This window comes from Nilaparvata lugens, chromosome 14 (assembly GCF_014356525.2).
Source record: "Nilaparvata lugens isolate BPH chromosome 14, ASM1435652v1, whole genome shotgun sequence".
In the NCBI taxonomy this organism is placed as follows: domain Eukaryota; kingdom Metazoa; phylum Arthropoda; class Insecta; order Hemiptera; family Delphacidae; genus Nilaparvata; species Nilaparvata lugens.
The window spans coordinates 9,845,167-9,858,581 of record NC_052517.1 but is presented as its reverse complement, the minus strand read 5'-3'; the positions used below and the strand labels follow the sequence as shown (position 1 = coordinate 9,858,581).

General features: G+C 35.2%; 1 protein-coding gene across 2 annotated transcripts in view; it reads right to left on the bottom strand.

The window, feature by feature from the left end:
* Positions 1-780: 780 nt before the first annotated feature.
* LOC111046349 overlaps positions 781-13,415 on the bottom strand; it is a 124,204-nt gene continuing 111,569 nt past the window's right edge. Inside the window, exons 16-18 of one of the 2 annotated variants that reach the window (XM_039440728.1) lie at positions 9,631-9,838; positions 3,095-3,191; positions 781-930 (exon numbers count right to left, since the gene is read on the bottom strand). The gene's annotated coding sequence lies outside the window, so the exon portion shown is untranslated. Of the gene's footprint in view, positions 931-3,094; positions 3,192-9,630; positions 9,839-11,819; positions 12,027-13,415 lie in introns of both variants that reach the window. The other variant, XM_039440727.1, reaches the window with a different exon arrangement.

Below are 13,415 nucleotides of genomic sequence, written 5' to 3'. Positions count from 1 at the left end.
GCATAACAGAAATGAAATACATATGTGGTATTGATTAATAGTGTAAATATCTTCTGAACGGTTTGAGATATCGATGTGCGACTTTCACCATTCATTTTCACTTCAAATTTCGTATCGAAATCATGTATCGCATGACAATCTTCCCATTTGAAAAAATAAAGTTGCATTCAATATGGTGGATTCAAGATGGTTGGATTTTTCGTTGCACAAAACTATTGCATGGGGTGGGGTCAGTGAATGAGTCACCTATGCATTCCAGAACTTTCCCCCCATCACACCACTGAGTTGCAGTATCAACTGAGCAATGGTTCAGTCTTTAGGTGCCATTTAGTCGCACTGTGCATAAGATAGGGAAAGACTGTATACGGGGACTGTAAACGAACCGATAACACAGAATTGATGGCTTTGCTTGAAGTACCTTATTGGGCTATGAAATGATAACCATCCAAATGTTCATAGGTGTAAAATAATCCAAAAAGATAGAAAAAGTAATTGTACAATTGATTAATATGTTTTGACAGTAAACAGAGTACATAACACTTGGAAAATTGGATGTTGTACAAAATACAACACACGACTGCTCATGTAATTGAGTAGGGCGTGATTGCCGGAAGGATATCCTGGTGAGGTGAGACCTTCCCATGAGGGACTCAAAATCCATACAAATCTACTTTTTTTACTGTTTTTCTTATGTACTCCCACGTGTTGTCTGTTCTATTTTCTATGGGAATAAATATATTATCATCATTCATCCATCACCATGTTCAAGATATCACTCACATCAAGTTGGTCCGAGAATTTCCATATATTTTCGTCCACTTGGAACCCATTAGCAATGTTCTTTCTGCGTACTGAGACCTGGACACATTCAGGTGGTACATCATCTTCGGATTATAATCGCTCTCATCATACCGTTGTGTTTCAAACACTCTGGTTTTGTGAAAAAAAAATAAATGTGATATAGGAGTCAAAAGTATTCAGAAGTCATTGATGAAGCGTCTTAAGACTACTTGTCAGAAATTGAGACACAACCAGCATTTTTGGAGATATATCTTTTCTTAAGCATCAGATACTATTCTGTATCTGCTGAAAAGCAACGTGTTGCATCCAGAAAGATAGACAGTGAGATTTTGGAGTTAAGTCCTTTGAGCACAACGTATTCCTACCAGCTTGAGCCCGGTTGTACAAGAACTGGTTGGACTTCACCATGATAAATTTCACTGAAACCAATCAGAGTGAGCGTTTTATAAAAGTGGCTTCTCCAATTGGCAGTCGTGGGATTAATCACGATCAAAATTCAACCGGATTTTGTGCAACTGACACTTCTAATCAAACATTTTCAGTGAAAACCTATGAGCTGAAATTCATTCAACATTCTCTTTACACTGTTGGTGATATGTTGCAACTCTCTTATTCATTAAGAATCTCTGTGTATAGGGAGCTTTCTCCAGGGAAGCTCTTTAGGGAGATCGAAACCCTGCTTTCTCCATCTAGTGATCGAAGACCTCTGAATGCTGATGTTTTTGTGAAGCCATGAATATTACCCCGCGAATTATACCTTGCCAATATTCTGTTTCAAAGTCATGTGGGCAAAGCTGTCGGACACATACTGTAGGTTTTCTACTTTTTTACTTTCCTTGCCCTATTACCATAGGTAAGGAAAGTATTGCTTTCCGAAAAAAATTAAGGTAGGTACCCAATTTTCATCATTGGAATTTTCTGTAATCAGCTGATTGATTGCTGGTTTAAGCCATATGATTTATAATTATTCAAGTTCCATGATGGCTAAATCTGGGTTTTCATTTGGTGCTCAAACTAAATCAGTTGAAAAAGACTGGCATTGTTGTCTGAAGACATCAATATCATCCAAATTCCAACTGTGCTGAAAGAGCTGATCTAATAACTTTTCGTTATTTATGTTAACTACCTAATGCCCGGTTGCAGAGTTGTCACATGAAGTTGAAAACAGGCAGTTACCTCATTTACAAAGCCATAAATCCACTTCCCGTTGCACAGATGTCAAAGTAAACTATAGCTCCCATAAAACTAAAAACGTCCAATCATTAGTCACATGATTCCGTTGCACAGTCGTCAGAAAGAGCTTATTCAAGTTTCCAATAACTAAAAACGGTCAGTTGAGTTATGGGCCCAAAGTTGTGCTGGTAAATCCAATATCGACTCCCGCCTAATGCATCTTAGAGGTTGTGATAGTTTTTTTTTTGAAAGATTTATACGGAAAACAATTTGTATATGAGTGAATTATTTTTTCTCCCCCTATTTTCTTTCAAGTTGTTTATAACCTCCAAATCGCTAAATATGGTGAGAAATCCCGCCAAGAGTCGCCATATTGTTTATTAATTTATTCTATGTGAATTCTTTCAGGTCTGTTCACATTGATGTCGATTGAAACTTTCCCTGATGCCGAGACAATGGTTGGATAGAAGCATGTACGAATCAAACTTCAGTGTGATCTATGTGTGATGCTAATTGGAGATATAGCTAAATGGGCTTTGGCAAATGACTGTGCAACCACCAACCATTTATGTCAGTGATTTTAAACTGAGTCTTACATATAGCTATGTTTTATATTGATATTTGAAAGTATAAACTCAACCTCCCTCATTAAAACATAATTTAAATTAATCTTTCAGGTTCTCCAGAAAAATTCAAATCCCCCAAGTTTGAGTTTCTCACCCTGTCGTGATTGATGACAACATTCACACACAAATGGAAATGCACCTCAAGGTTCATAATCTCAACATTATCGACAAAATAATATTATGTAAGCTATTTTGGTTTTAAAGCTTCATTCTCTAGTTCTGAAAGAATTATTACATGTAATTTCAGGGTGAAACATCTTTATTGCTCTGGCAAAATTATCCACTATGTGTTGCAATAACTGTTTCACTCGAGCAATAAAGTTACGTTCTAACTTCTAATAGATAATTATTTTCTGTAATTTTGTACATAAGCCAGCAATTTTGGTTACTTGGGGCTTCTGACCCTCACTGCAATACTTGGGTTAGCCCACATTTTCTCTTCAATCTCCAATAATCAATATTCAGTTCCCAAGATAATTCAAATGTTGTGTTACTTTTTCGATTTTCCATTGAAGTTATCCAACTGTTTTGTTCCACTCTTCCATTGGCCTACACCTGTCGATGAGTCATGTTCAAATATAACATAGGAGTCTGGAACAAAGTTGAGAACAAGGAATATTCAGAAACTTTCAAGCAGTTCAATTGATTTGCAGTATACTTGCATAAAGATTTTTGTTTTTCTCTCATATTGAGCTGTGTTCAGACTGGAGCTAGATTCCTATAGTAAGGTCCACGTTATAATGGCAGTGGAGAAAGATAGGAGAACAAGGTTGCGAAACCTCTGTTTTGTCAATGCCTTCTATCGACGGTAGCTGATACAGGTTTATTAATGTAATATTAACTGTTCATTCTCGTTTAAAATAATCAATTGTATTTTATTAAGCAATGAATAATATTTTTTAATAATTTCATAATGAATTCACATAGGTACTTGAAGTGAAATATTTTGTTAATTCATTATAAATTCTACATTGCTAAAAGATGATCTGGCAACAGAGCAAAGCGAGAAAGAGATAGTGCTATCTACTTTGTTAAATGATAGACAAGGATAGCAATATGGTGCCATTGCTAATCGAATACTGCCATTAAAATGTAGACCTCACTATATATACCAGTGGGAATATAATATTGCTACAAGTTCTTATTGGCCATCCTCACTCAGCCCGGCTAAGCAAGCATTCTTTTAGAACTTATGGGAATTATATTTCCATTGTTTTTTGTCACTGATATAATATGGGAAACCATCTACAAGTTTAAAGCCATGTAGTGGTGAACAGTGAATATATTATTTCCATAAGTTCTAAAAAACTCCTGCTCTGCTGGGCAGAGTCGGAATATTCCAATTAGTTCTCGTGGTAATTATATTTTCAGTGTCCAACAGGCACAGCCCTAGGGACTTTGCCGCCCTGGGCAAAATCGGCAAGTTTCTGAGATATCCGCTCTTGAAGGTGAGACATTTTTTGAAAAAACACTTCTACCTCCAATTTTTTCATATTTTCGGCCATATAATTTTTGAACGATTGATGAAAAAAAATCCGTTTGCTGATTATAAGCTGACGGAGAATCAAATTATCTTCAGTTTGATGTATATTTTCACTATTTTACGCATTTCCCTACGACTGTTGCAGCAGTTTTAGTGTTCAGAGTGAAAGTTTTGTTTGGTAGAGGATTTCGATAAATCTGATACTTTTTGAGATATATATGTTCTAAATTGATGCATTTTCGAAAACCCAGTTTTTTACATTTTTCGCTCTTTCAATTCTTATAACTTTCCAACAATTGATGGAGAAAGAATGTGCTTACTAAGAGATTGTAGAGCATTAAATTATTATTCATTTCATGTATAATTCGACTATTTCACGCATTCCCATAATTATGACTGTTGCAGTAATTTAGGTTTGAGAGTCAAATATCAAGATTTGCAACAAGTGACTTTTTTCGAATATCACACTATTCTGTGATGATAAATTGGAGTGTGCTTCAGTATGAACATCCATATTGAGTACCTATTGGAACGTCTGCGGAACTGAACACAGGGGGTGTTTCTAAACTTCCTACCAAACAAGACATTCAAAACTAAAACTGCTGCAACAATCGTATAGGAATGCTTGAAATAGTCGAATTATACATGAAATGGAAGATATTTAATGCTCTAAAATCTCGTAATCAGCACATTCTTTTTTCATCAATTGTTGAAAAGTTGAAAGACTTGAAAGAGCGAAAAATGGAAGAAAAACTGGGTTTTTGAGAATGAATCACTTTAGAACATATATATCTCGAAAAGTTAGTATCATATTTGTTGAAAACCTCTACAAAACAGAACTTGTAGGAAATTCATTGAACTTCATTTTTATGTGGATGATTATGTCAATAGAACTCATTGTTTCCAAGATATAAGCATGTAAGTAAAAGTGGAAAATGCAACTTTCAAACCACCCTCATCCCTTTAGCACATGATGTAGGGGTTGAGATTTTTGATATGCTCACCTCCAAACTAGTGTCAACGAAGCTGCAAAGTCTAAAATTGAGTTCCAAACATTCCCTTCAAATTTCATTGTCAACTGATCTATTGTTGCTGAACAGAAAATTTCACTCTCAACGCTAAAACTGCTGCAACAGTCGTAGGGAAATGCGTAAAATAGTGAAAATATACATCAAACTGAAGATAATTTGATTCTCCGTCAGCTTATAATCAGCAAACGGATTTTTTTCATCAATCGTTCAAAAATTATATGGCCGAAAATATGAAAAAATTGGAGGTAGAAGTGTTTTTTCAAAAAATGTCTCACCTTCAAGAGCGGATATCTCAGAAACTTGCCGATTTTGCCCAGGGCGGCAAAGTCCCTAGGGCTGTGCCTGTTGGACACTGAAAATATAATTACCACGAGAACTAATTGGAATATTCCGACTCAGCCCAGCAGAGCAGGAGTTTTTTAGAACTTATGGAAATAATATATTCACTGTTCACCACTACATGGCTTTAAACTTGTAGATGGTTTCCCATATTATATCAGTGACAAAAAACAATGGAAATATAATTCCCATAAGTTCTGAAAGAATGCTTGCTTAGCCGGGCTGAGTGAGGATGGCCAATAAGAACTTGTAGCAATATTATATTCCCACTGGTATATATAGTGAGGTCTACATTTTAATGGCAGTATTCGATTAGCAATGGCACCATATTGCTATCCTTGTCTATCATTCAACAAAGTAGATAGCACTATCTCTTTCTCGCTTTGCTCTGTTGCCAGATCATCTTTTAGCAATGTAGAATTTATAATGAATTAACAAAATATTTCACTTCAAGTACCTATGTGAATTCATTATGAAATTATTAAAAAATATTATTCATTGCTCAATAAAATACAATTGATTATTTTAAACGAGAATGAACAGTTAATATTACATTAATAAACCTGTATCAGCTACCGTCGATAGAAGGCATTGACAAAACAGAGGTTTCGCAACCTTGTTCTTCTATCTTTCTCCACTGCCATTATACCGTGGACCTTACTATAGGAATCTAGCTCCAGTCTGAACACAGCTCAATATGAGAGTAAAACAAGAAATCTTTATGCATAGTTTCCGAGATATATGAGAAAAATGAAAAAATGGTACTTTCAAACCACCACCACTCCTTTAGCACATTAGGTAGGGGTGAGGACTTGATATGTTAATACTCTTACTATCCTTGAAAGAGCTGTGGAGTTGAAAATTGTGTCCCAAACTTTTCATTCTATAATCTTTAATTGACTGGTCTAGAACAGTAACACAAAATATCTAATTAAACTATTTTTATGTTCGGAACAGATACGGTACACAATAAGAAAACATAATTAAGACGGTAGTTCCAAAACAAGAGACTGCAATAGAGTATTGGGCCTATTTAACTTGCTAAGTAATCAAAACTACAATTGCTACAACATAAGTTTGCTCAACACAATTGTTCAATTAAGTAGAATCGTCTGACCTTTGCATAGGAAAATTCCTTCTCCAGTTCTTCAAGATCTAGGGACTGAGCTATTTTATGTTCGCTAGATCACTCAGACGTTCCTGGGGCATTGTTGATCTTAGATATATGTCTTCATCAGCTTGAGTTTGGAAAAGCTTCTTATAAAATTTTACTATTCACATTGAATCTATTATTTATTCGCATTTAGAATTTTCCATTCCTTAAAATTTGCCGCCCCCAAAAATCTGCCGCCCTGTGCGGCCGCCCGGTCCGGCCCGGGCCTGGTGTCCAATGTTACTGATAATGTGGAAATCAAGCTTGATTCACCACAAACATACATTTTTTTAATCAGCTGATGCTATTTTCATAAATTATACCTTTATCACTAGCCACTAATGATACTGCAGGTCTGTCGAACATGTCTGTCTATACAGACGCATGTCTGAACAGACTATATTTGTGTCTTTTGTGGAAAGCTTGGAAGTCTGTCTACAGACATGTCTAAACATACTATATTTGTGTTTTTTTTGTGAAAAGCTTGAAAGTCTATCTACAGACATGTCTAAACAGATATATTTGTGTCTTTTGTGAAAAGCTTGAAAGTCTGTTCACAGATATGTCTGAGCAGACTCTATTTATGTCTTTTGTGAAATGCTTGAAAGTCTGTCTACAGATATGTCTAAACAGACTTCATTTGTGTCTTCTGTGAAAAGCTTGAAAGGCTGTCTACAGACATGTCTGAAAAGACTATATTTGTGTCTTTTGTGAAAAGCTTGAAAGTATGTCTACAGACATGTCTGAACTAAATATATTCGTGTCTTTTGTGAGAAGCTTAAAAGTCTGTCTACAGATATGTCTGAACAGACTATTTTTGTGTCTTTTGTGGAAAGCTCAAAAGTCTGTCTACAGACATAATTATTGTCTGACCTTACTATAGGAATCTAGCTCCAGTCTGAACACAGCTCAATATGAGAGTAAAACAAGAAATCTTTATGCATAGTTTCCGAGATATATGAGAAAAATGAAAAAATGGTACTTTCAAACCACCACCACTCCTTTAGCACATTAGGTAGGGGTGAGGACTTGATATGTTAATACTCTTACTATCCTTGAAAGAGCTGTGGAGTTGAAAATTGTGTCCCAAACTTTTCATTCTATAATCTTTAATTGACTGGTCTAGAACAGTAACACAAAATATCTAATTAAACTATTTTTATGTTCGGAACAGATACGGTACACAATAAGAAAACATAATTAAGACGGTAGTTCCAAAACAAGAGACTGCAATAGAGTATTGGGCCTATTTAACTTGCTAAGTAATCAAAACTACAATTGCTACAACATAAGTTTGCTCAACACAATTGTTCAATTAAGTAGAATCGTCTGACCTTTGCATAGGAAAATTCCTTCTCCAGTTCTTCAAGATCTAGGGACTGAGCTATTTTATGTTCGCTAGATCACTCAGACGTTCCTGGGGCATTGTTGATCTTAGATATATGTCTTCATCAGCTTGAGTTTGGAAAAGCTTCTTATAAAATTTTACTATTCACATTGAATCTATTATTTATTCGCATTTAAGAATTTTCCATTCCTTAAAATTTGCCGCCCCCAAAAATCTGCCGCCCTGTGCGGCCGCCCGGTCCGGCCCGGGCCTGGTGTCCAATGTTACTGATAATGTGGAAATCAAGCTTGATTCACCACAAACATACATTTTTTTAATCAGCTGATGCTATTTTCATAAATTATACCTTTATCACTAGCCACTAATGATACTGCAGGTCTGTCGAACATGTCTGTCTATACAGACGCATGTCTGAACAGACTATATTTGTGTCTTTTGTGGAAAGCTTGGAAGTCTGTCTACAGACATGTCTAAACATACTATATTTGTGTTTTTTTTGTGAAAAGCTTGAAAGTCTATCTACAGACATGTCTAAACAGATATATTTGTGTCTTTTGTGAAAAGCTTGAAAGTCTGTTCACAGATATGTCTGAGCAGACTCTATTTATGTCTTTTGTGAAATGCTTGAAAGTCTGTCTACAGATATGTCTAAACAGACTTCATTTGTGTCTTCTGTGAAAAGCTTGAAAGGCTGTCTACAGACATGTCTGAAAAGACTATATTTGTGTCTTTTGTGAAAAGCTTGAAAGTATGTCTACAGACATGTCTGAACTAAATATATTCGTGTCTTTTGTGAGAAGCTTAAAAGTCTGTCTACAGATATGTCTGAACAGACTATTTTTGTGTCTTTTGTGGAAAGCTCAAAAGTCTGTCTACAGACATAATTATTGTCTGAACAGACTATATTTGTGTCTTTTGTGAAAATCAAGTCTGACTATACACATGTCTGAACAGAATATATTTTTGTATCTTTTGTGAAAAGCTTTAAAGACTGTCTACAGACATGTATGAACAGAATAAATTTGTGTCTTTTTTGGAAAGCATGTCTGTCTACAGACATGTATGAACAATATATATTTGTGACTTTTGTGAGAAGCTTAAAAGTCTGTCCAATGACATGTAGGAACAGAATATATTTGTGTCTTTTGTGAAAAGCAAGTCTGTCTACAGACATGTATGAACACTATATATTGTGTCTTTTGTGAAAAGCTTAAAGGCTGAAAAAGCTTTTTACTGGTGATATTTTTTAGAGACTTTCGATTCATATTACTATCAAGCTATTAAAATAGAAACGTTCTCTCAGAAAAAAATCTACTTTCTATCATCACTTTTTGAAGATTGAGCACCTGCAGTTAGAATTCCTGAGACAGATCATTCCAAAATCGATATGAGTATTAATTTTCCTTCTTTTTTCTTACCATCAGTCTAATTGGAAAGTTGAAGAAATTTTAAATAAAGAATTAATATAATTTGTTCCTCTGTTTGACGTTTTGAGGAGAAATGGAATCCTCTTCACTCTCCTGTTTTGAACTATTTGTTTCAATATGAATCAAAGATCAAAGCATCCTTCTCAATAATATTTTTTTCCCAACATGTGATAAATCATAAATCTCACTGGGAACTATGATATTTATATATACTGGAAAATATGATCAATATACAGGAAATTCACTCACTTAAATTATTGTACAATTTCAAGTTCTCTCCTTCCTTTTGATAGTATCTGATTCCTTCCATTTTTGTCTGATAGTCGTTATTGTACATTTCGAACCATAGCCTATCCAGTGGTGTGTGCTCTATTACACAAATATCATTGGGTCTCCTCAGGGTTTGCTTGGTTATAACTCGGACAATTTCATTCGGTGGAGAAGAGGTGGAAGCTCTCTAACAAACACAAAGCAGATTCAATCAAAGTCATTTCAGTCCACAAAAATGGTAATGGAAGAAATAAATACTATGGTTTTGGATTAGAAGAATACTACGGTTTTCTGGACTGCTGGAAAACTCATAGTATTCAAGAAAATCTACTTGTGGTAAGTTTATATCAACACTAGCCAGCAGGCTCGCTTCACTTGCTTCATCTGTCTAGCCTAGGAGCTCTGACCCCTATATGTATCATCCTGAGATTATTATTAGCGTATGGCTTTGAATGGTGGGGAGACCCGAGGGTAGTTCCACCTCGCCGTATATAGTCCAAAGTTCCCTAATGGGAAACTGGACACTATGGTTATAGTGAGCACAATACTTCAAATTTACACTTTTCACTTCGGAAAAAAGTTCATTTTGATGTTAAAAAGTCCAAACATATACAAAACTGGAACAAAACACAAAACCACTAAGCAAAATTTAGAAAATATCAAATTTAGACGATCAATTTAGAGCCAAAAATTGCTCTAGGCTTAGCAGAGTAATATTTCTGCTAAGACGCCTCAAAATGGAAATGACATTTGAATCCACAAGGATGACCTACCATGCTTTCCTTCATTCTCTTGTCATTAATGGTGTGAAACTAAGGTGTCACTAAAGCAAGGTAGACAGAGTATTGATCCTCCAGAAGAAAGTCATTTGCGTGTTGTGCGGTGTTCCTTATCTTGAGCACTGTAAGCCTCTTCTTCTGCATTGTAAAATTCTGACTGTGTCTAATGTGTATATTTTCCAATGTCTGTTAGCCATAAAGAAGGATGAATTCAATTCGGCCAGAAATAAGGATATAGATAATCATAATACTATAATACTCACAGACATTGTGCAGATCTGCATGTCTATAGAAATAGACTACACAAGATTTCATCTTGTTTCCCTGTTTCAGGTGTGGAATTCTATAACCACCTACCTGAGAGAGTTCGGTCCTTGTCAAGTAGCTTATTTGCCAGCACAGTGGAAAAATGGCTCTTGGATAACCCTTTTTATAAAATTAGTGTCTTTTTTGGAAAGCATGTCTGTCTACAGACATGTATGAACAATATATATTTGTGACTTTTGTGAGAAGCTTGAAAGTCTGTCTAATGACATGTATGAACAGAATATATTTGTGTCTTTTGTTAAAAGCTCAAAAGTCTTTCTACAGACATAATTATTGTCTGAACAGACTCTATTTGTGTCTCTTGTGAAAATCAAGTATGTCTACAGACATGTCTGAACAGAATATACTTTTGTATCTTTTGTGAAAAGCTTTAAAGTCTGTCTACAGACATGTATGAACAGAATAATTGTGTCTTTTTTGGAAATCATGTCTGTCTACAGACATGTATGAACAATATATATTTGTGACTTTAGTGAGAAGCTTAAAAGTCTGTCCAATGACATGTATAAACAGAATATATTTGTGTCTTTTGTGAAAAGCAAGTCTGTCTACAGACATGTATGAACACTATATATTTGTGTCTTTTGTGAAAAGCTTAAAAGGCTGAAAAAGCTTTTTACTGGTGATATTTTTTAGAGACTTTCGATTCATATTACTATCAAGCTATTAAAATAGAAACGTTCTCTCAGAAAAAAATCTACTTTCTATCATCACTTTTTGAAGATTGAGCACCTGCAGTTAGAATTCCTGAGACAGATCATTCCAAAATCGATATGAGTATTAATTTTCCTTCTTTTTTCTTACCATCAGTCTAATTGGAAAGTTGAAGAAATTTTAAATAAAGAATTAATATAATTTGTTCCTCTGTTTGACGTTTTGAGGAGAAATGGAATCCTCTTCACTCTCCTGTTTTGAACTATTTGTTTCAATATGAATCAAAGATCAAAGCATCCTTCTCAATAATATTTTTTTCCCAACATGTGATAAATCATAAATCTCACTGGGAACTATGATATTTATATATACTGGAAAATATGATCAATATACAGGAAATTCACTCACTTAAATTATTGTACAATTTCAAGTTCTCTCCTTCCTTTTGATAGTATCTGATTCCTTCCATTTTTGTCTGATAGTCGTTATTGTACATTTCGAACCATAGCCTATCCAGTGGTGTGTGCTCTATTACACAATATCATTGGGTCTCCTCAGGGTTTGCTTGGTTATAACTCGGACAATTTCATTCGGTGGAGAAGAGGTGGAAGCTCTCTAACAAACACAAAGCAGATTCAATCAAAGTCATTTCAGTCCACAAAAATGGTAATGGAAGAAATAAATACTATGGTTTTGGATTAGAAGAATACTACGGTTTTCTGGACTGCTGGAAAACTCATAGTATTCAAGAAAATCTACTTGTGGTAAGTTTATATCAACACTAGCCAGCAGGCTCGCTTCACTTGCTTCATCTGTCTAGCCTAGGAGCTCTGACCCCTATATGTATCATCCTGAGATTATTATTAGCGTATGGCTTTGAATGGTGGGGAGACCCGAGGGTAGTTCCACCTCGCCGTATATAGTCCAAAGTTCCCTAATGGGAAACTGGACACTATGGTTATAGTGAGCACAATACTTCAAATTTACACTTTTCACTTCGGAAAAAAGTTCATTTTGATGTTAAAAAGTCCAAACATATACAAAACTGGAACAAAACACAAAACCACTAAGCAAAATTTAGAAAATATCAAATTTAGACGATCAATTTAGAGCCAAAAATTGCTCTAGGCTTAGCAGAGTAATATTTCTGCTAAGACGCCTCAAAATGGAAATGACATTTGAATCCACAAGGATGACCTACCATGCTTTCCTTCATTCTCTTGTCATTAATGGTGTGAAACTAAGGTGTCACTAAAGCAAGGTAGACAGAGTATTGATCCTCCAGAAGAAAGTCATTTGCGTGTTGTGCGGTGTTCCTTATCTTGAGCACTGTAAGCCTCTTCTTCTGCATTGTAAAATTCTGACTGTGTCTAATGTGTATATTTTCCAATGTCTGTTAGCCATAAAGAAGGATGAATTCAATTCGGCCAGAAATAAGGATATAGATAATCATAATACTATAATACTCACAGACATTGTGCAGATCTGCATGTCTATAGAAATAGACTACACAAGATTTCATCTTGTTTCCCTGTTTCAGGTGTGGAATTCTATAACCACCTACCTGAGAGAGTTCGGTCCTTGTCAAGTAGCTTATTTGCCAGCACAGTGGAAAAATGGCTCTTGGATAACCCTTTTTATAAAATTAGTGAGTTTTTTGAAATGAGTGGCTGTGAGGGTTACATTGTCTGACGTTATTTTTGTGAATAACGGTTTGCCTGGCTTGGCTGCAGTTGGTAAAGCATGAGTAAAAAATTATAAAACTCTGGTTGTGGTTCTTAGAATACAAATTAGACAAAACTCTTATAGGCTCGCTCAGGAGCTCCCGCAATTCACTGCTCTTGGACAATCTATATAAATCTCTAGAACGTGTTATTTCCAAAGATTCGATCATCAATGCTAAATATCGCTGTCTAAACCAACTTATTCGGTGAAGAATAAAGTCAGATGGTAATTTTATTAATATTTCAATACTGGTAACTTGATAAATGAATATGAGATTGG